The following is a 21,225-nucleotide window of genomic DNA, read 5'->3' as shown; positions in this document are numbered from 1 at the left end:
GTGGAGAGAAATCATAGATAAACATACAGATCTATAATGCACAGGCCAGTGGAGAAGAAAAAGCTTCTCTAAATACATCAAGGTTGAACCAAAAATAATGGGACCCTGGAGAAAAAAAATAATATATATACACAAGGACACTACACAGTACTCACAAACATACACACAAAACACCAAAATTACTCTCAGCTCTGATGGAAGGAGAGCACACAAAAAGAAAGATAAGTCTTACTTAAAGTTCCCAACTATAAGACCTCATGAGCCTATGCGTATATTGGGGGATCCTTCCTTTCTGATCAGAAATGACCTATAAAACATTAATGTCAGGGGTTCAGTTGGCAAACAGGGTACTGAATGCACCAAATATAAAGAAACAAATGCTCCTCTCTGTGGTCCAAAACTCACGGTTACTGCAATGGCTAATCGCCTGCCTTCCCTCAACGCGGCTCCGATGAAGTGAGCGAAGATTGATTCAAGGCCCTTATATATACTATCCCTGTAGGTAATTAATGGTAGTAAATTGGTTAATGCGATCCGGGGGATGCCCAAATACGGAGATAATAATCTCCGAGCGTCCGGTGTTGCGCTAGCGGCTCACACTGCTTTACGCGCATGCGCATACTAGCTTCTCCGGTACGCATGCGCGGCACACAGAGCGACCGCGCATGCGCTAACGGAGAAACACTGTACTGTTTCCCAAAGAAGGAAAGCAGCGCGCTTTTAAAAAAATAGCTGCCTTTGCTTCGAATTAAGCGCGTTTGTGGTAAATTATACGCATAGGGAGGCTGGAAGACACATGTCTTTATGTACAAGGAAAGGCTCAAACTTTAATATTTAATAATAAATTAAAGGAAGCCAAAGAAAGCTTATTCATATTGGGGGACCTCAGGAGGCATGGTCCCTGCTGATAGGTAATAGATCCTATCTTAGAGCTGATAAGCATCGCTTTATGCTTGCGATATGATTTATTAAGACCCCACATTCATGTTTTATAGATGTAACCCCAAATACATCAGCTGTTAATTGCAAATGACCAGATAGAGTTTATCTTAGGAGGTTCCAAGGAATGGAATCGTTGAGCCCAGTGGTGTCGGTTCCCAAACGGAACACCCACCGTTGCTCTTTTTCCAGGAGGCCCACCTCTGAGGGTAGTTGTTCTATTACCGTCCACTGTAACTCATTTACACAGTGTTGGTGTTCGATGAAGTGGGTTGACATCTTGGTTGTGAGTTTTTTACACCTGATGTTACTTTTGTGTTCATTTAGTCTCACTTTCACAGGTCTGGTGGTCATTCCCACATATTCTTTTCCACATGGGCACGTGATCAGGTAAACAACATTTTTACTGTTGCAATTTGTAAATGCACGTTGTTCCCATTGTGTCCCATTTGCGAATGTTAAATTCTGGTTCTTTCTAGTAAGGTGGCAGTTGTTACAGTTGCCACACGGGTGGTGACCATGTATGCCCTGCAGTCTTGTTTGGTCCCTTTTTGGAGGGGGAGGTCTTGTATGAACGAGCATATCTCTCAAGTTCTTACCCCTTCTATGTGCAAAAAGTGGTTTCTCCAAAGTCAGGCCGCCACTCGTTAAAGTGCGCCAATGTTTATTAACCAATTTTGTAACTTGGTTGGTGACTGGGCTATACGTGGTGACGCAAACTGTCCTTTTCTCGGCATCATCTCCTCGTGGGTTATCCTCCAGAAGGGCCTCACGGTTGTTATTTCTGGCCCTTTTGAATGCCTTGTTAATCACAGTCTCCGGATATTTTCTCTGTCTCAGTTTAATGCTGAGATCCTTGGCCTGAGTTTTGTATCTGGCAATATCACTGCAGTTCCGACGAAGACGTAGGAACTGTCCATAGGGAAGGTTCTCTCTCAGATGACGTGGATGAAAACTGTCAAATCTGAGGAGACAGTTCCTAGCTGTCGGTTTAAAGTGAGTTTCTGTTTTGAGAATGCCTGCTTCGTGGTAAATATTTAAATCCAAGAAGACCATACTGGTATCCGATGCCTGATGAGTAAATTTCAAAAAGGCATTCTGATTGTTCAGCCAGTTGGTGAACTCAGTTATCGTGGTCTCATCTCCTTCCCAGATAACCAGAATATCGTCTATATACCTCCGCCAGGTGCGAATCCTCGCCCTGTGTGGGTTGTCCGGATGAGGGATTTTCGTAGATTCCAAGTGATGGACGTACAGTCCGGCCAGACTTGGGGCAAATGTACTGCCCATACTGGTCCCATATTTCTGCCAAAAGAGAGTGCCCTCATACTCGAAAAAGTTTTTCATAAGGGCCAAAGAGATGCACTCCAATACCACATTTCGTGGGGTGTGGTATTCCCAACTAGTAGAATGCAGTACCTCCTCAATGATTTGGATGGTCTCGTCATGAGGGAGACTCGTATAGAGGCTCTCCACATCTAGGCTGAGCAGCATCTGGGAAGTGGGATCAAAAGTCTGGTTATTCAACAGTTGAAGTACTGCTTTGGTGTCACGCAGATACGTATCAGTGGCTTGTACAATTGGTCTCAGAAAGGCATCCGCAAACTTGGATAATGGTTCCAAAATGGATGAGATGCCGGAGACAATGGGGCGGCCTGGAGGGTTTTCCAGGTTCTTGTGCACCTTGGGTATGGTGTAAAAATACGGGATGCGTGGATTCCTCTGTATCAGGAACTCGGACTCCTTCTTGGTAATCCAATCATGTGCAAGTGCCTCCTCCACCATGCTTCCTATCTGGACTCTCACTGATTCAGTTGGATCTTCAGTAAGTATCTGATAGTTTCTGTTATCGGAAAGAAGCCTCCTGCATTCCTTGTCATAGGCTGTGGTTGTTTGGATAACCACTGCCCCACCCTTGTCCGCGGGTTTTATAACGAGGTTCTTATTCATCCTCAATTCCTTGATGGCCTCGTTCTCCAATCTGGTCATGTTCTGAAAGACCCTTTGTTTGTTTTCCAGACATTTCAATTCCTGCATCATGGCCTTTTCAAATGCCAGTACCTCGACCGGGAGTTGGTTGTCCAATGGTGTAAAAGTTGACTTTGGTTTTAAACCAGTATCTGAAGTCTCTGTGGATGGTTCCTTGTCCTTAAAGAATGCTCGCAGTTTTATAGTCCTGATAAATTCCTGCATTTCCTTGTGTAGTAAGAAAATGTCTGGTTTATTCGTGGGGACATATCCCAAGCCTTTATTCAATACCTCTCTCTGCAGATCAGTGAGGGGCCAGGGGGTTATGTTGATAACTAGGTCCCCCTGTTGCTCGTTGACGCCTGATTCGCTGTCATGCTCCTCGTTACTACACGTGGGTCTGACTCCTCTGTGGGATGCCAATTCACGTTGTTGCCCTTCTTGTTCCGCCCCCTGCGGGATCCTTGGCCCCAGGATAAAAAAGGTTGTTGATTCTGGGGTGCATTAGTTTGGTCTGGAACCCACTGAGGGTACATTTGTCCCATTTGAGGTGGGACAAACTGGTATTGTGGGAATTGAAAAGGGGGCTGATAAGGATTAAATTGAGGTCCTTGAAAACCCCGCCAGCCTCTTTGACGTGGAAATTGGGCTCTTTGTTGTCGAAAACCTCCTCTTTGCTTTTTTTGCTGAAAGCCTCCTGACTTGTTACTTGAGTTACTGCCATCAGAATTGACACTGTCCGTATCACTTATATTATCCTTCATGACATAGTCAGCTCGAGTGTAGGGGTAAGCTCTTTCTGGGGTAAATCGATCTTTGTCTTTTTTCAATTTATTGAATTTGCTTTGTTTCAAGCTGGCCTCAAAATCTTTCATTTGTTGGTTCAGCTCTTCTAAGCCCTTTTTAAGATCCGCTGGTGAAATGAAAGCTTTTAGCTGCACTTCAAGTCTTTAGATCTCAACTTTTAATTCCACTGACTTCCTTGCGGCAGTTTGGACTATAAGTACAAGCCAATCCCTGGTGCAGTGCCATGAGATGAGTGACCATGCTTTTTTAAAAACAAGGTCATCTTTGAAGATGAACGGTTCAGTTTTGACCAGTAAACCCTGTGGGGCCATCTTGTTTCTTAAATACTCCCTCATCAGTAAGCCATGAAGGGCTGTCCTGGTTTGGGTTTTGCGGGTATTCATTAGCTCATCCCATTCCGCTACAGCAGGGCCCGGGTCACTGTTACTGAGGCCTTCAAAGGGTTTGTCATCTGCTAGAATACGATCAAGATCATCCTCGCTAAAGGTCAGTCCATGTTCATCCTCCATGATGTCTGGTGAGGAGAGCAGGAAGGTTATCAGAAATAACAACAAATCGACAAAGAGCCCAATTTCCACGTCAAAGAGGCTGGCGGGGTTTTCAAGGACCTCAATTTAATCCTTATCAGCCCCCTTTTCAATTCCCACAATACCAGTTTGTCCCACCTCAAATGGGACAAATGTACCCTCAGTGGGTTCCAGACCAAACTAATGCACCCCAGAATCAACAACCTTTTTTATCCTGGGGCCAAGGATCCCGCAGGGGGCGGAACAAGAAGGGCAACAACGTGAATTGGCATCCCACAGAGGAGTCAGACCCACGTGTAGTAACGAGGAGCATGACAGCGAATCAGGCGTCAACGAGCAACAGGGGGACCTAGTTATCAACATAACCCCCTGGCCCCTCACTGATCTGCAGAGAGAGGTATTGAATAAAGGCTTGGGATATGTCCCCACGAATAAACCAGACATTTTCTTACTACACCAGGAAATGCAGGAATTTATCAGGACTATAAAACTGCGAGCATTCTTTAAGGACAAGGAACCATCCACAGAGACTTCAGATACTGGTTTAAAACCAAAGTCAACATTTACACCATTGGACAACCAACTCCCGGTCGAGGTACTGGCATTTGAAAAGGCCATGATGCAGGAATTGAAATGTCTGGAAAACAAACAAAGGGTCTTTCAGAACATGACCAGATTGGAGAACGAGGCCATCAAGGAATTGAGGATGAATAAGAACCTCGTTATAAAACCCGCGGACAAGGGTGGGGCAGTGGTTATCCAAACAACCACAGCCTATGACAAGGAATGCAGGAGGCTTCTTTCCGATAACAGAAACTATCAGATACTTACTGAAGATCCAACTGAATCAGTGAGAGTCCAGATAGGAGGCATGGTGGAGGAGGCACTTGCACACGATTGGATTACCAAGAAGGAGTCCGAGTTCCTGATACAGAGGAATCCACGCATCCCGTATTTTTACACCATACCCAAGGTGCACAAGAACCTGGAAAACCCTCCAGGCCGCCCCATTGTCTCCGGCATCTCATCCATTTTGGAACCATTATCCAAGTTTGCGGATTCCTTTCTGAGACCAATTGTACAAGCCACTGATACGTATCTGCGTGACACCAAAGCAGTACTTCAACTGTTGAATAACCAGACTTTTGATCCCACTTCCCAGATGCTGCTCAGCCTAGATGTGGAGAGCCTCTATACGAGTCTCCCTCATGATGAGACCATCCAAATCATTGAGGAGGTACTGCATTCTACTAGTTGGGAATACCACACCCCACGAAATGTGGTATTGGAGTGCATCTCTTTGGCCCTTATGAAAAACTTTTTCGAGTATGAGGGCACTCTCTTTTGGCAGAAACATGGGACCAGTATGGGCAGTACATTTGCCCCAAGTCTGGCCGGACTGTACGTCCATCACTTGGAATCTACGAAAATCCTTCATCCGGACAACCGACACAGGGCGAGGATTCGCACCTGGCGGAGGTATATAGACGATATTCTGGTTATCTGGGAAGGAGATGAGACCACGATAACTGAGTTCACCAACTGGCTGAACAATCAGAATGCCTTTTTGAAATTTACTCATCAGGCATCGGATACCAGTATGGTCTTCTTGGATTTAAATATTTACCACGAAGCAGGCATTCTCAAAACAGAAACTCACTTTAAACCGACAGCTAGGAACTGTCTCCTCAGATTTGACAGTTTTCATCCACGTCATCTGAGAGAGAACCTTCCCTATGGACAGTTCCTACGTCTTTGTCGGAACTGCAGTGATATTGCCAGATACAAAACTCAGGCCAAGGATCTCAGCATTAAACTGAGACAGAGAAAATATCCGGAGACTGTGATTAACAATGCATTCAAAAGGGCCAGAAATAACAACCGTGAGGCCCTTCTGGAGGATAACCCACGAGGAGATGATGCCGAGAAAAGGACAGTTTGCGTCACCACGTATAGCCCAGTCACCAACCAAGTTACAAAATTGGTTAATAAACATTGGCGCACTTTGAGTGGCGGCCTGACTTTGGAGAAACCACTTTTTGCACATAGAAGGGGTAAGAACTGGAGAGATATGCTCGTTCATACAAGACCTCCCCTCCAAAGAGGGACCAAACAAGACTGCAGGGCATACATGGTCACCACCCGTGTGGCAACTGTAACAACTGCCACCTTACTAGAAAGAGCCAGAATTTAACATTCGCAAATGGGACACAATGGGAACAACGTGCATTTACAAATTGCAACAGTAAAAATGTTGTTTACCTGATCACGTGCCCATGTGGAAAAGAATATGTGGGAAGGACCACCAGACCTGTGAAAGTGAGACTAAATGAACACAAAAGTAACATCAGGTGTAAAAAACTCACAACCAAGATGTCAACTCACTTCATCGAACACCAACACTGTGTAAATGAGTTACAGTGGACGGTAATAGAACAACTACCCTCAGAGGTGGGCCTCCTGAAAAAAGAGCAACGGTGGGTTTTCCGTTTGGGAACCGACACCACTGGGCTCAACGATTCCATTCCTTGGAACCTCCTAAGATAAACTCTATCTGGTCATTTGCAATTAACAGCTGATGTATTTGGGGTTACATCTATAAAACATGAATGTGGGGTCTTAATAAATCATATCGCAAGCATAAAGCGATGCTTATCAGCTCTAAGATAGGATCTATTACCTATCAGCAGGGACCATGCCTCCTGAGGTCCCCCAATATGAATAAGCTTTCTTTGGCTTCCTTTAATTTATTATTAAATATTAAAGTTTGAGCCTTTCCTTGTACATAAAGACATGTGTCTTCCAGCCTCCCTATGCGTATAATTTACCACAAACGCGCTTAATTCGAAGCAAAGGCAGCTATTTTTTTTAAAGCGCGCTGCTTTCCTTCTTTGGGAAACAGTACAGTGTTTCTCCGTTAGCGCATGCGCGGTCGCTCTGTGTGCCGCGCATGCGTACCGGAGAAGCTAGTATGCGCATGCGCGTAAAGCAGTGTGAGCCGCTAGCGCAACACCGGACGCTCGGAGATTATTATCTCCGTATTTGGGCATCCCCCGGATCGCATTAACCAATTTACTACCATTAATTACCAACAGGGATAGTATATATAAGGGCCTTGAATCAATCTTAGCTCACTTCATCGGAGCCGCGTTGAGGGAAGGCAGGCAATTAGCCATTGCAGTAACCGTGAGTTTTGGACCACAGAGAGGAGCATTTGTTTCTTTATATTTGGTGCATTCAGTACCCTGTTTGCCAACTGAACCCCTGACATTAATGTGTCATAGGTCATTTCTGATCAGAAAGGAAGGATCCCCCAATATACGCATAGGCTCATGAGGTCTTATAGTTGGGAACTTTAAGTAAGACTTATCTTTCTTTTTGTGTGCTCTCCTTCCATCAGAGCTGAGAGTAATTTTGGTGTTTTGTGCGTATGTTTGTGAGTACTGTGTAGTGTCCTTGTGTATATATATTATTTTTTTCTCCAGGGTCCCATTATTTTTGGTTCAACCTTGATGTATTTAGAGAAGCTTTTTCTTCTCCACTGGCCTGTGCATTATAGATCTGTATGTTTATCTATGATTTCTCTCCACAGGTTTTTACGCCAATTGGGCGCAACGACATTCACTAACATAAAAACACTGTTAGGAATATTACACATTGTGGTAAAAAAATTTTAATAACACTTTTACATTTTACATGTGAGTAAGGGGAGGGTAAGTGCATTAACCCTTGACCTGAAGAAGGGGGCTGTGACCTCCGAAACATGTTGACATCTTAATACAGTGGTCTGGATACCCTAACACGTATCTATCTAAACCACGCCCTGCACTTTTGTTTTAATAATACCAGCCGGGGATTTAAATAAAGTATTTTTTCCTCCCACGTGCCAGGTATTTTTTAACTATTCACCTTTTTTCACCTCACCTCACTCACACTTTGTAACAACACACACCCCCACACATAGTTCACTTCCAAGTGCTCCTGCGTATCCGCGAGTCGCAGCACGCCGCATCCTGTAGAGGGGTGCGAAGGCCCCGATGATGAAGCATGACACCAAGGGGCCTGTTGGTGTGTGAGGGGCATTTAAACAACACTGTGTGTTCCCCATCACTCTAGGGATCACTATCACTTTGAGTGGATTCCACTTTGTTTATTCATGTAACCTGGGAGACTGAATCCACTGACACTCTCTCTCTCCCCCCTCCTGTTAGAATTTGTCCATTGTAGTTCAAGCATTTGCGTTTACAGTTCAGAGGTGTCTGTCTGGAGGGCCGTGGTAACTATTTTAAGTTCCTTGACTTTCTCGTCCATTTTGCGAAAATCGGCTCGGAGGAGAGAAACCTCCACTGTTACCGAGTCCACGGACGTGCGTACTCCACTTATGGCCGCCATTACATCATGAAGGGTAGGTTCAAGGGGCTTCATCTGTGGTGCCGTGTCGGATTCTTTTTTTTTTTTTTTTTTTAAACCTTTATTATATCGTTTCAGCAAAAATTACAGAAGTAGACCTACAACCACAGGGGCCGGACACTACATTTAGGCGATACGTATCAGGAGATCCAATAACACAGCTCTTCAGCCGGCAACCCTGAGGTCCGGCAGCGGTACAGGATATACGGTGCATTGAACACAGTGCAGTTCGCATGATATTCATAAGGTTTCGTTTTACGTTTAACCCACCACCCCCTCCCCCAGAGACCAGATAAAGAAGAAGATACAGGATATCCGGAGCCACACATTCGAAGGTATAATAAAGGCGGGTAGGTGTAATAAGGTAGTTGCGGACCAATTTAAAAGGAACAGTAAAGACGCAAGCGCTAGCAAGCTCAAGGAGGGTAAAGAACGGAACAACCGATCTCTCATCGTAGCCGCCCACCCTCAGGCCCCGCCCACTCGTATACTTCAGGATGAAACAGAAAGTACTGCTACCGGACACTGCAAGAAGAAGAAAGGGGCCATAGAACAAAACAAAGGCAAAATACCAAACCCCCCCTCACCCTCCACCCTGCACCCCTGCAATGGCTACGGCCTACCCCACTAGCAGCGTGCCTGTCGCCCAGAAGAATACCCTAAAAAGAGAGAGAAAGAAAGAAAAAGGGGCCATAGAACAAAACAAAGGCAAAATAACAAACCCCCCCCACCCTGCACCCCTGCAATGGCTACGGCCTAACCCACTAGCAGCGTGCCTGTCGCCCAGAAACATCCCTAAAAGAGAAGAGAAGTGGAGGAGGAGCGATAAAAACACACTCCCGGACTCCCTTACCCCCCACCAGATGCGACCACCCCGAAACACGGTCAAAATAGAATGCAGCGAAATATAAAATCAATCCGGGGAAGTATGATACACACCACCTGACTCCCGTACATTACAGGTCACAATCCCAGCAGCAAATTAAAATATTATGCCAAACCCCCCCAAAAAAAAAAAACACAAGTTAACCCTGGTTGGTACGATTCTTCACTAGAGCACTTATAACCCAGACCACAACAACAGTGAAAGAAGCAGAGCGTTCATAAAAGTTCAAGTCAGTATGAGCGAATCGAAGAAAGGATAAAAGTTCACGGTATCCACAGAGCAAGTGAGGAAAAGCGTGGAAGGATAAAGAAACTCTCTGATAGCCACTGGTGATCTTGTTGAGGCACTCAAGGTTGTCCATGTCGATATTTAGCGGGATATGGCTCCAGCAGGGGAAGCTAACAATGTTCACGGGCGCGCGATCTATCCTGTAGGGATCAGCAGCGCACACGGAATCCGGCTTCCGCACAGGGTCCTCGAAGTTGAGCATACAATGTTCCATGAGTATTACAGCTGGCTGATATAATGCCAAAAAGTCACCGTCCGGTCTCCGGCAGATACTGTCCACTGTTTCAGACAGTGCCTGGTATTGGACGATGATCTGCGAGTGGAGCGCCCCAATGGCCGCCATTACGGCATGCAGCGATGGTGTGCCTTCTGCCCCCTCCATCTCCTCTCGCGAAGCGACAGAGCAGGATATGAACCCCGGAAGTCGACTACTCCGGGCTAGCAGGCACAACCGGAGCAGACAACAATGGGCGCCCTCACCTCACGATTTCTACACCTTCGCCGCTAGTCAGGGCTCCGGTCCGTCGCCCCCGGGAGGCTTACGGTGTCTCCAGGCGTCGGATACAGGACCGCAGCAACCGAAGAGTCACGCTGCAGCGTCTGCGGTGTAGACAGGATACTAAATCGCCGTTGGAAACAAGTAAAGTGTGTCTCCGTTCGGGAGACCGGACGAAGCCCAAAGTCCACAGCCGATGTTGTTCAACTCCAGCCCGGATGGGTTGGAAATCGAGGCCCCGGCTTCCACGCTGAGTTAGGCCGAGAATGAAACCCGGCGTATCTGCGTCACCCGATGAGTTAAAAAGTTCGGGATTTGCACCTTCAGAGTCAGTCACTCCTCGTGTACACGGGAGTCAGGTGTAAAAGCAGGATAAATTGCAGGATATACGAGCTGCTGGCGGAGGTCGGCGGAGCCGGGAGCTTATGCGGCCATCTTGCTTTCTAGTGTAGCTCCTCCTCCCGTGTCGGATTCTTTGTCGGATCTCGGGGAGTCGCCCTTGTCGCCAGTTTTAGCCCATGCAAATTTAGCCATTTGCTTTTGGGTATTGTTCCTGAGGCCCTTTCCCCCAGTCGCCATGTTGACACTGCGTCAGTAGCACCACTACTTGATGCACGTGGGGGAGCGGGAGACGAGTCCAGCCACCACACGTCCTCCCACTGGTTTCTCGACTGCTGTATGGACGCAGCCCCACTTGTCCGGCCCAGGGCAAGAACGCGAGTCCGCACGTCCCCCTCTCGGCCTGCCGCTACAGCCCCGGATTCACCACCGGGCCTTGTTTACTGTGCCCCCGGGATATATCACTGGCAGTGGATGTTCTCGCCGATAGCCCGGGAAGACACACTCATCCCCTCCTCCTCCGCTCCTGCTGTCCGACACCCGCAGGTACCACCATACACCACTCTGATCTCCAAAAGCGTCCGTAGGTGCAGTCCACAGGCCGTGGAGGGAAGCGTGCCGGATGCCGCCCGACACCACAGCCAGCCGTCGACTCCCAGCTCCTGACCCCACCTCAGGGGTGTTCCCCCTATAGCCGGCTATCAATCAAGGGCCTCCGCAATTCAGCAGGTCCCTAAAAATCCGTTGTTTATCTGAGATAGTGGCTGCTGACATAGGCATCCTCCAGCCTGCAATATCCCCCGGTAATCTATAAGCTGGCGCGTTGTAGTGTTTTCCTGCGCCGGAGTATCATAGTTAAATAGGCCCCAACTTAAACATCAATATGTACATTTGGCTGCACCCTGAAAGAGCATAATAGTGTTCACCAAAATAGCCCTCAAGCTGAAGTCAAGAAATGAAGCTGACTAATTGTCAAGCCGGGACTTTGCTTAGCGTCCCGGTCCTTCCGGCCACCGGTATAGCATTACCACAAAGACCCCACTGACCTCAATCAGCCAGTGTCATCCAGGATCTGGGGGGGGGGGGGTGTCACCATGCTCCTGCCGCTAGGCCGTCTCTCAAAAGCGGCGCTCAATTGGGCCCAGCCCCGGTCGGGACGCACAATGGGGCACCCGGGTTCATGTGACTGCTCGGGGCCCCTGCAGCATACCTTCATTGTCTCTGCCCCCAAAGGTGCCTCTATTTCGCGGGCCCGTAGAAAAGGCCGGCGGCCACCACCACTCACCCGCTCCCTCCTGGGCGGGAGTCGATCTCTGGGCCGGCTGCAGCAGTGTCCTCCGCTTAGGCCCCGACACTGGGGCCTCGTGTAGGCCCTCCGCTCCTGGGTCCGCCGGGGGGCACGCCGGCCACCTCGACAGCATACCGCTGCTCCCCTGCCTCTTGCAACGGCACCACGGCCGATCCACCGCACCTCCACTTCCTTGACTCCAGGCACTCTGGGCATACAGAGCACCCTGGCGCGACCATCAGCGACGGGGAGCTGCCATCTTTTCCGGCAGTCAGGAGGCTCCGATAGTAGGGCCACGCCGATCACGCACCGTTCCCTCCCGTTTTGGGGCTAGTAAGCTTCCGATTGGGTCTCGGGGTAAATCGCCACACTGCCTCTCTAATTTTGCTTGGGGATGGCTGCGGATGACTCAGTATCGACCATGGGGAGACGGGAGCTCCTCTAGTCCGCGGCCATCACAGTCGGCTGCTAGCCACGCCCCCAACCGTTGAATATTGACTGTATATCAGATTATAAATACATTATCTCGAAGCGGATTTGACCAGAACACCTTAACTATGCAAGTGACCTGTCCATGCTGATTAGGACCACTGCCTCCATTTTCAGTGAGGCTACAGGAGATGGATGCTGTGAATAACTTTTAGGTTTAATGTATACCTTCCATCTGGGGATATTGCTTCTGATATGTCTACTAATATGATGCAGAAGAATAGGTGATATTTAACCTCATGCAGTTGTTCCGGTCAGTGGTGGAAAGGCTGTGGTGTGTATGTATCTGAAGTAGCTTGACCTATCCTTCAAAGCCAATGGGGATGTTTTCATTTTGCATGCTGAACCAATCTGATAAATGCCTAGTTGTTCTGCGCTGGAGGACGGAACTAATTAAAATTCAAAGGATGTGGTTGCACTCTTAAACCTTGCACCATTCTTCCTGCATTGCCTTGAAAGTAAAGTGACCATAACTGATAAGGAGATATACATTGGACTCTACGCACAAATGTACTCATTAACCTATGTCTACAAGGTGACTTTACCTTTCCTTGAACCGCCAATCAATTTAAGCATAAGTAATTTAATTTGTTCATAAACACAGGTTTCGCTGGTTTAAAGCCATGATCCACCTTCTTTGTTACCTTTTCACATATTGTTGCAGAGAAACTGATGTCAAACCACAGCTACACATCATGGTGAAAAACTGTGTTTGTACTTCTTTTATTTATTTATTTGTCTCTGTGTCAACAAAGGAGTCAAATTGCAACAGCTGATGGAAAGGATAATAATTAAGTGCTCAGGTAGGCTTTTAGCCCAATCTTGCTAGGCATGGTGTATGAAATTAAATGAAATACCAGTATTTGTAAAGCGCACAGCTACCTCCGAACTGGTGTCCCAGCGCTGGGGCCCCCCGAGAAGATTAAGCGAGCTATTTCCTAAACTCACACGGAAACGCCCTATACGCAGGAACCACAGCCAAACTTCAGAAACTACTCCAGCGCATACAGAACGCCTCCGCACGACTCATCCTCGACATCCCCCCGCCACAGCCACATATCCGCTCACCTGAGAAACCTTCACTGGCTCCCCGTCAACAAGAGGATCACGTTCAGGCTCCTCACCCACGCACACAAAGCACTCCACGACAATGGCCGTGAATACCTCAACAACCGCCTCTCATTCTACACCCCCACCCGCCAGCTACGCTCTGCCAGCCTCGCCCTCGCCACCGTCCCACGGATCCAAAGAACCACCACCGGAGGAAGATCGTTCTCCTACCTGGCAACCAAAACATGGAACTTCCTCCCCGCACACCTACGACTGACCAAGGACCATCTCACCTTCAGGAAACACCTCAAGACCTGGCTCTTCGACAGAATACCTTCTCATTCATATGTCTGAAGCAGAACTGTTGGCCCTGTATATACTACATCTGTCCAATGTCATAATGAAAGGTGCCCCATTCCTTAATCAGATTTGAGGGCAATACTTATTTATAAGAAAGGTTGCAGGAATGATCCAGCAAATTAACACCCAGTGAAAATCTTTGGTAAACTAATTATTTCGAGAACAGACACTGATCCACAGAAGGTAATGCATTTCTCCGTGTCTGACAAGATTCAGTAGATTAAGAAAAGGACAACTTATGTCGACATTTGATAAGGTCTCGAAGCATCTTCTTTGGAAAGCACTGAAAACCATATCCCTTGTGTTTAATGTTCTAACGCATCTACACAACTGCTGCTGTGCCAAAATAAGAGACCCTGCAGATAAATAAAATAGCCTCTCCATGTTATCCAAGATGCACATCAGCGGAGTGTTTTGGCTGTCTTGACCCTGTCTCTGTTTACTTTGAACATTAATCAGCATGTGGCATATTGTAATGAAAAACAATAGCAAAAATACATGCTACAGGTTAATCACCAAAATACTGAATTTGAAGTTAAATCCAACAACCGAAATTATACATATACAGGCATTCAAGGGAACAATTATTATGAAGAACAAATAAGCACTAGGACAATCCTATCCCAATCGTAGGAAAAGTGATAACAGGATCGGCTGCAGGGGAAGCTGCAATATGACGCATTCCCAACAACCCAAACTTGTGTGTTTACAAGGCCATTCCCTCATTTGGTATATTGGTGCCTCCAGCCAGGAGAACCTATGCATGCCTCTCACTTGTTCTCTCGCCTACAGTGCTGTAGGACTCGCTTAGCTAGAAGATAGCATTTATTGACTAGAATTTTAGTGTTAATATTAAGCTTCAAATAATGGATGAAACCTAAGAAGACCATCATTGATGTCCATTGGGAACCTATGACTGCAGATGACATGCTGGCCTTCTCCTCCTATTATCTCCAGATCACCCGGCTTCTCCATGCTGTGTGGTAAAAATCTCCCATGTGGCGAAAACACCTCAGGTAGTTCAGGTGCTTCTGAATGAAATTTTCCTTTTTCAAATGTGATCAAGTGATTGCCTTGCTAACATGGATATTTCATGCGTAGCGATTGTAACCTACGGGTCCACTCTTCTCATCAGTAAGGGTTCCCACGCCCTTTTCCAATTTTTCTCTGATGGATATAAAGAGATTTGGTGCATTGGTGATCGGGGTTCTATACGTTCTTGACACCGCTTTTATTTTAAGACTCTCAGTACTGTGTTTAGCCTAAAGAGGACAATGGAAGTGTGAAGGTAGGGCTTTTAAAGATGCAGGAATTTATAGAATTGTGACTTTTGAAAGTCATACGTGGACAGGTCGTCAAAGGATCCAATGTGATCACCCACTCAGACATACCCTCAAACTTGGCCTAGCTATCAAGTCCCAGAAACAGAATACCAGCAAGTCGCCACCTCTCCCAGCCAAACATGAAACCGTTGTAGGGTCTTCTTGTTTATGCTACAAACCCACCCAAGTCTTTTAAGTGCGCTGCAGTAATAATTGAGCACCACTGTGTGGCCAGTGGAAGATCTTCCAGTGTTTGACCCCAGTTCAAGAGACTTAGCAGATTGGCATCTTTAAACAGGTTAACACTTCAACCTTAATACATGAGTGACAGCATGTATCTGGCTCATCCTGTGGAGTCCGTCCCTTCATACCTTCACCTCTACTGCAACGAGGACACCTGTCCTCCCATTGCCCTAAAGACCTGCCCTGGGACCTCAGATGTCTGTCTGACAGTCTGTATGAGATGCTGATATCCTGTTCCAGTCCCACAGATCCACTCTAAGAGCCTCCTGAATAGGAGCTATAGAGTTACATGCCACATCAGGGTCACACTTGACAAGCACACCCAATTACTTCTGGCCGGTGGGCTTGCAGCACATATTAGTTTACCAGTTTATAGCAAACTTTGAAGTACAACTGCCCATAGTATTCTGCCTGGGCTATTTGCAGGGTCCTAGAGTCCATTAATTTTTGATACTTTTTATCCTCGCAACCAGTCTGTCTGCCTTTTCACTTGCAGAGAGATAATATAGCATTTTTCTTTCCTTGTCTCCTAATTATTATCTCCTGTTGTGAGTGCCCAACCTCTTCTTAGCAGCACTTGGCTGTCTGTTTCAGCAATGTAAGCGTATACTCTATATGATAGTCTCTGTTCCTCCCCGGTGTTCACATGCTCTTCTTTCCAGGGTCCAATAGTGTCTCCTTCAACACAACTGTGTCCGCCTCCCTATCTACCTGTTCTGCAAGTAGGCCATCACCTTGCCTTGGATCACTGCCTTAAAAGATTCTCAAAGAACACATTAGAACTGGACCAAACCTTTATTTTAATGAAAGTAGTATTTTGCAGATTTCAGTAAATGTATCTTCCATGAACCTCAGTGCAGTCATCTTCCAAAATGTTCTCTGCCCCCATATTGATGCTCAATCGCCAGGTCAACTATGCATGGTCAGAGATGCTCTGTGCTAGAATCTGGACTTCTGACACACAGTGCAGCTCAATCGCGAATTTTAAGAAGTAGTAACAGATAGAACGGTGGTTGTGGGCTAAAGATTAAAACATATATGCCCCTCCCTAGGATGCCAGAAGCACTATGCCTCTCCAAGGCACTAGACCACAGCTCAGTATTGCAGCACAAAGCCCCTAGATGCCTTACTCGCCCTTGAGGTTTGACAGCCCAGACTGTGATGTGTTATCTCATTAAAGTGACCCAGCTCTCACAGAAGTATGATGTACCGAGGGGTGGGAGCAGCCAAATCATTAACCGCAGGGTTGTGTTCACTAAAGGTGGGAAAGCATACATGTCCAGAGGTGTCACTGAAAGAACTCCAATACTACAGGGTATTTACCCTGACTATGAAAGATGGTGTTTGTGACCTCAAAGGAGGAGAATTTCTTAACAAGTATGGCCACACTCAATATGTGGTTAGTCGGGACTACTTGCGGGACACTCACAGTGCCATATATACACAGGAAATTGCACTTGGTGCCAAGGAGAGGCGTAGCCACCTCACGTCTAAACATCCTCTTTAAGTATTGCAATATGGTACTCCATTTAATCTTGCCACCCAGTCCATTAATGTTCCATATTAACACTCAAAACGTGTGTGATTCCCCCATGGCGTCCGCATATGTCATGCACTATTGCTGGGATTTTTTCACCGAACCCTGAGTCACGCTTGAATAGAAAAAGAAAGAAAAAACAGTACAACTCCACCCCCCACGACCGCTCTGAAGATCCCCCTCATTGCAACCCCGCCCTACACTACCTCAAAAACCTATCTCCCCCTGAAGAACCCTCCCATCGTACACATCAGCCTCAAAAGCATCTGTCTCCCTTGTTCAGCCTCATATAACCTAAACCCAAACTATTGGAGCTCACAGCACCATGTTACCTTGCTAGGGGATGCAACAATGAAGCTGCCATTGTTACTCACCAGCCTAATCTGAAATGTTGTCCCTCAACAGCACTCCCAATCAAATTGAAGGTGAATCTCAGTGCTGGTACATGCTCCTGTACACCGTATTCATTAGCAGCCCCAGCGGCCTCATCAAAAGCATCCTCCATTTAGCCAGCTACTAAGATAGACGTGTCTTTCAAGCATGAGGTTCAGTGGACCCATCCAAGGGAAAAGTCATACAAAGAGTCGGCTGGAATCCTCTTTATGGCCTAGAATCTTCGGCTGCTCTCCAGTCCAGCTCCACCTGCATTTCTTTATCAAGCCGCTCACTGATCACACTATGGTGATGTGCCCGTTTTGTCCTTTCTCCTTTGCTTTGTTTCCTTGTGGTGCATCTGTGGAGACTTGTATCAACCTCCACTGTTTCTAGCCATCAGGCCCCTAGGGCTCCATGGGCCAGTCTGAGAAAGCTTCATGAAGGACAAATACTATTGGAATACTGACAAATCCCGGAACAGACGTTAGTACTCCAAGTGCATGGCTCTTGATTTCTTCTTTACGTCTTCATGTGACCTCTGTTGTCGCTGAACGAATTGGGTCTAGTCCATAAAGACCACAGCCCTAGATGATATAAACCTAATCTGTTGAAGGCAGCTTCTTCATCTGTCTGTGGTCGAATAGTCTATCAATGACAAGTCATGTGGGCATTCCAGAAGGGACAGGGTCACAAGACTAGGGTTGTGTTTTTGCTCCATTATAAAGCAAGCTGACAGGCTGTCTTTTAGGATCAGGTACAAATCCAGTTTTCTAGGAACTGCTCAGGGTTTCCACCTCTGAAGAGATCCCAAGGTTATGAAGATTGCTGCTGTGCATTTTTCCTTCTGTATCTTCAGCCCTTTTCAAAAATGGATGTGAGGTCTTTGTATTCCTTATAAGCAAACAAGTGTAGTTGTTACGTTCTGCCTGGCAGCTGCTTTGTTCTTATGAGAGCCTTAAGGAAAACTCTGAAGTGGCTCCGGATGGATCCACAGAGAATTGTGATCCAAAATGCAGCTCGAATTCTGTTAGGTATCCCTAAAACAGTATCAACCTGTGCAGCTTTGTAAAATCTACACTGGTTGTCGATAAGATGTAAAGTACAATTCAAGGCACTATGCATCACACATAGGGCAAAATATAAAATGGGCCCTCGTGTTCTCCAAAAGCTGGTCACCTCCCATCGGACCAACAGGACTCTCAGGACCAGCAATCTTGAGCTTCTTGCTGTTCCCATAGTTCAGTGCTGGAAGTAGAGGTCGCTCCTTCACTTTTCTGGCACCCAAACTCTGGAACTCTCTGCTGATTAGCTTGAGAAAAGACAACATTGTTATGAGTTTTAGAAAGAAACTAAAAGCTTACCTGTTACCCTAATCTCATTAATTTTTAACTACCCTCCAGCAGTTGTTGAAAGCGTGGGGAAGCCCATTGTCGAGTAGCCAGGTGCTGTACATATCAGGTGAATAAGAATAAGGTTGAGCAACCCAATGGTAATAACTATGGCGGGGTGTTTAAAAAATATTCAATCAAATAAACGTTATTCAGTTTATAGCGTTAATAAACCATAAAAGCACAACATCACAAAAAAAAAATCATCCATCAAAATACAGGTAATAAAATAAAAAAGACAGTACTCCACTCCCATTTTCATTGATAGAATTTCTGATTAAAATAAAAGCAATGAGTAAACTGCAATGTGCTGATACCCAATTTCTCAAATTGAATTTCTAGTTAAAATGCAAACAAGTAAGAAAATATCGGTCACAATCTTAAGAATTAATCTTTGAAGATCTAAATTGCACAGTGCTAAAAGAAAATGGACTGAATCTATCAATAATAAAGTGCTATAGGTTTTCCAGCAGTCCTTTCCTTATTCCTATAACATTTATAAAATATTTTGCTAAAACATAAATGACCTTGATGTCAAACATGCCCATTAAAATGGGGTATGCTTTTTGATAATTATACAAACCTTCATGAAAAAACAGAGTCTTTACATACTTTTATGTACATTCAAGATAACATTTACAAAAGAGGGTTACATGCATGGTGGATTGTGTCGTAGAATTGTCAGATGGGCATTTAACGTCATTATGGGTCCATTTTGTTCTCATCTGGAAAGCTACCAGATGATGTATTGTAGTGAAATGGAATCTTATGAGAAATCTGTGGTAAATGTTTTCCATCTTGTGACGATAACTCTGTAAGCCTTGATGGCTTAGGTATGATGTATATGCCATCACAGAACTTTTAGACACCTCCCTAAATTTGGTTGTTCTCAAGCACTTATCTCAGACATACTATTTTAATACGGTTTTAGGGAAATGTGAGTTTTTCTAGCTACTCCCACAGGTTTGTATCCTTTACTTCTATCAGTTGCAAGCTCTTATAAACATGGGACAACCACAGTATTTTGTGAGCCTGATCCATAGGGCCATGCAATCCATGTATTTCTTGGGTAAGTTGAGCCTCTGGTTTTGTCCAAACGGAGTGCCATAATAGCAAACGTTTGGCCGCTATAATATCCAAAATAGACTGGAAAGGCCATATGTACAATAGATCCGTGCATTTATTTTGGTACCGCTAACAACCTTCTCAGAAATGTGTCCTCTAGTCTTTGTAGGATATTGTTGTCAACTAAGCCTGCAGATACCCACTCCATATGTTACAGCAGTTTCCATCTTAGCACTGTAAAAAGTTAACTTTTCTGGTGTAGGTTTGTTACCTAGTTTGGCAGCGAATCTAAATATCCCCTCAATGTTCCTGGACTTGTTAGCCGCACTCACCGCGCTGAGCACATTCCAACTCCTATTAGCTGAGAGCATCAAGCCTAAGTAGCAGAATTGCTACATGCTTGCAATCTTGGTGCCTTTTAAAAAAGAAGGTATATGCTTTTCCTTCAATGCTTTGACGTGACATTGTAAAAGATTTCCCTGGATTTATCTTTAAATCTATGCTTTGCATCAAATCATTAAAGGAATTAATAAGGACCTGGAGACTCGCCGGGTTAAAGACAAGAGAGCGGCATCATCAAAATATTCAAAAGCATTCAGAAAAGAGAGGCGATGTATACATCGATGTTCAATTTGTATATGACAACCAATAAGCTAAAACAGATGCATGGCAATGTAGATGACATATGTTGACATGAATGGTGGTTGTGCCCGGTGATCCAGTAATATTGGAAGAAAGTGCCAAGTTATAAGAAGGGGACCCTGTTCTAATCTATTCTGACCAGTCTTCTATAGTATAACAGAACTGAAGCCATTCAACATGAGGGATATGACAAGGAATGATTGGAGACCAACGTTGTATATTTTTGTATCGCATAGTATAGTTTTTTCACATTAACACAGGGACACAATGTTTTTTTTTTGTTTAAATCTTTTTATTAACATTTTGTTTTAGCATTTTGCACAGTTTTAGGGAAAAATCCCAACATTGTATGTGGCAGCGTTACTCAATAGAACATATACAAATACGCCATAAGTCAATGTATGACTTTTGAGTTACATGGTAGTCCATTACAGGGAGACAAAGTTATACAAGGCACATTTACCAATGTCAAGAGCACTGCTGAATAAATGATCAGGTTTCTGGCGATGTATATAGCGATCATATTCGAATACAGTGCTTTGATACCTGAACCAAGACCGAATGTCCAAGGACACCAGAGGTTGGCATGTTTCTGCCGACTGCCTCTTGCCAGGTATATGGATCTACATCTTTCATAATAATGTATCTATCCATTCCTTGGAGCCTTGCTTTGCAATATTGCGTTTGGCTAATAATGCTTTTATGTTGATAATGCTAAACAAGCAATTGCAGACAACTACTTGTGTGTTGGTAATATAAAAAATAAAGTCTTCATGAACAGATGAATGCAAGACTACAGTAGAGAC

The 21,225-nt window shown here is 45.5% G+C and overlaps 1 protein-coding gene across 3 annotated transcripts in view; it reads left to right on the top strand.

The window, feature by feature from the left end:
• The window catches only part of WIPF1 (WAS/WASL interacting protein family member 1), a 504,830-nt gene that overhangs the window by 372,127 nt on the left and 111,478 nt on the right, over positions 1 to 21,225 (top strand). The gene's annotated exons all lie outside the window — the stretch shown is intronic.

This window comes from Lissotriton vulgaris, chromosome 2_1 (assembly GCF_964263255.1).
Source record: "Lissotriton vulgaris chromosome 2_1, aLisVul1.2, whole genome shotgun sequence".
NCBI lineage: Eukaryota > Metazoa > Chordata > Amphibia > Caudata > Salamandridae > Lissotriton > Lissotriton vulgaris.
The sequence above is the reverse complement of the archived record's forward strand: the minus strand, read 5'-3'. Positions and strand labels throughout refer to the sequence as shown.